At 36.8% G+C, this 2,776-nt stretch overlaps 1 non-coding gene across 1 annotated transcript; it reads right to left on the bottom strand.

Moving 5' to 3' along the window:
* Positions 1-718: 718 nt before the first annotated feature.
* LOC148802523 (small nucleolar RNA R71) lies at positions 719-825 on the bottom strand. The gene has a single exon (XR_016083248.1). It is a non-coding gene; the product is annotated as a small nucleolar RNA R71 (small nucleolar RNA).
* Between the last annotated feature and the right edge of the window lie 1,951 nt (positions 826-2,776).

Raw genomic sequence — 2,776 nt, 5'->3', positions numbered from 1 at the left:
AATGATATTTTTATACTACCTGATAACTAGTGCACTTGCTAGAGTTATATAATTATAGCTATCAAGTTTTTGGCGCCGTTGCCGAGGATTTAATCCTAAAGTAATTTTAGAACTTGTTAACCTTGGTTAATTTGGATTTTTATTTTTGTTTTTATTTTTTATTTGTTCAAACTCTTTCTGTGTTCAGATTTATTAGGGTATGACACGCACTAGAAGGGAAGAACTAGCAGAATTCGATCCTGAAATAGAAAGAACCCTTCGATTATTGCAATGAACCAACAGAGGTAAAACGAAAGAGATGATTGAAAGAGGCGAACAAGCAGTAGAAGTTGAGGAAGAAATGGAGGCAAATCGCACCCTTTTGGACTATGCTTGTCCAACAATGGATGGGGCTATTTCCAGCATTTGCAAGCCCACAATTCAAGCCAATAATTTCAAAATCAAGCCTACAATTATCCAAATGATTTAGACGAGTATTCAATTTAGTGGGTTACCAAGTGATGATCCTAATGCACATATTGTTAATTTCCTAGAAGTATGTGATACATTTAAACATAATGGAGTTAGCGATGATGATATTAGGCTTAAACTTTTTCCATTCTCATTACGTGATAGAGCTAATGATTGGCTTAACTCACTCCCTAAAGGAAGCATTACCACTTGGAATGACTTGACCCAAAAATTCTTGGCTAAGTATTTTCCACCCTCTAAAACAGCAAAATTAATTAATGATATCACTATTTTCGCTCAATTAGAGAGGGAATCTTTGTATGAAGCATGGGAATGATTTAAAGAGATGCTTATGAAGTGTCCTCACCATGGGATACCAATTTGGCGTCAAATCCAAACTTTTTATAATGGTATTACCCCCTCTAATCATTCCATTATTGATGCAGCTGTAGGAGGTACTATCATGAGGAAAACGCTAGAGGAAGCTTATGATCTAGTGGAAGAAATGGTGTCGAATAGATACCAATGGAATAATGACTAAACTGATCAAAGGGGAGTACACCATATCGATTCTTTTATAGCTTTATCTATTCAACTTGCTAGTCTGAATAAAAAATTAGATAATCTTGCAGCGATAAATGCATCATCTATCAATCCATGTGATTTCTGTGGCCAATTAGGACATATTAATTCTGTCTATCCATTAGGTAATCCTTTTGCTTCACATGAAAGTGCTAACTTTATTTCTTATGGTGGCAGGCCGAATTTCAACCCCTATTCGAACACATACAACCCAGGGTAGAGGAATCATCCGAATTTTTCATAGAACAACAACCAACAAAAAGCACCCATCGGATTCCAACAACAGTCGCCCCCACAAGAAAAGAAGGGTAATTTAGAAGAAATGATTTCTAGGTTCATTAATGTTGCTGAAACAAAATTTCAAGAACATGAAAAAAGATTCTTAAATCAAGAAGCATCAATTAAGAACTTCAAAGTCCAAGTGGGGCAAATTGTGAATATGTTGTTAGAAAGAAAAGAGGGACGATTGCCTAGCAACACAGGGAAAAATCCAAGGGAGCAAGTGAATGCCATTGCTCTAAGAAGTGGGAAAATGATTGGCGAGTCCCAGAATGGTGACTAGAGAGCTGAAGTGGCCGATCGAAAAAAGGAAACCGAAGGGAGTACACCTAAACTGAATTTAGATGCTATTAAACTCCCTCTCCTTTACCCCATAAGAGTTTTGAAAGCTAATTTGGATAAACAATTTGAAAAATTTTTAAAAGTGTTTAAAAAGATACATATTAACATCCCTCTTCTTAATGTATTGTCACAGATGCCAAAATATGTCAAATTATTGAAGGAGGTGCTGTCAAATAAAAGGAAATGGGAGGAATGTGAGATGGTGAAATTAAACGAAGAGTGTTCAGCCATCCTTCAAAATAAATTGCCCCCAAAGCTTAAGGATCCAGGGAGTTTTTCTATACCTTGCACCATAGGGAATACTGAATTTGAAAAAGCTTTATGTGATTTGGGTGCTAGTATAAATTTAATGCCCTACTCTATTTTTGAAAAACTCAGATTGCATGAACTAACATCTACAACTATTACCCTACAATTAGCTGATCGAAGCATTAAATATCCTAGGGGAATAGTGGAAGATGTTTTAGTCAAGGCAGGTAATTTCATCATTCCTACCGATTTCATTGTGTTGGATATGGAGGAAGATAGGACAATTCCATTGATTCTAGGGAGACCCTTTCTTGCTACTGGTAATGCTTTAATTGATGTACAAAAGGGTCTACTTACTCTTAGGATCAATGGTGAAGAGGTGGTGTTTAACATATTTCAAACCATGAAGTATCCTAACATAATTCGGTTCAAGATTTGAACTTGGCTCTAGTACCACTAAAGGGATGAGAGATCCATCATATGGATGGCCGAACCCTGTAGGAAGGTTGGACGAAATTTCAAAAATTTCTCTCTCTCCCATCTGGGAATCACATCCCCTATTTTAGAAAATTGCATTTTCAATAATCAATCTTGAACCCAAAATCAGACCAGATCTAAAACCAAAAGGGAGGAAAGGGATATACTTGATATGAAGTAACAGTAACTCCCAATGAAGGTGTTCACGCCCAAGGAGAAGACCAAAACCCGCTTCCGCTGAATATGACACAGTGTGTGATGAAGCAGGATCAGCGAGGTGGCTCTTGAACAAGAACCAAGATTCTTCAGCAAGAATTGAATAGGGGCTGGTGAGCACGATTTCAAATTGTTTCTTCAGCCAATAAACAATATCAAAAACCTTTCTTGATCAATTCCA

The sequence above is a fragment of the Nelumbo nucifera genome, chromosome 2 (assembly GCF_055504915.1).
Source record: "Nelumbo nucifera cultivar China Antique chromosome 2, China Antique-T2T, whole genome shotgun sequence".
In the NCBI taxonomy this organism is placed as follows: domain Eukaryota; kingdom Viridiplantae; phylum Streptophyta; class Magnoliopsida; order Proteales; family Nelumbonaceae; genus Nelumbo; species Nelumbo nucifera.
The sequence above is the reverse complement of the archived record's forward strand: the minus strand, read 5'-3'. Positions and strand labels throughout refer to the sequence as shown.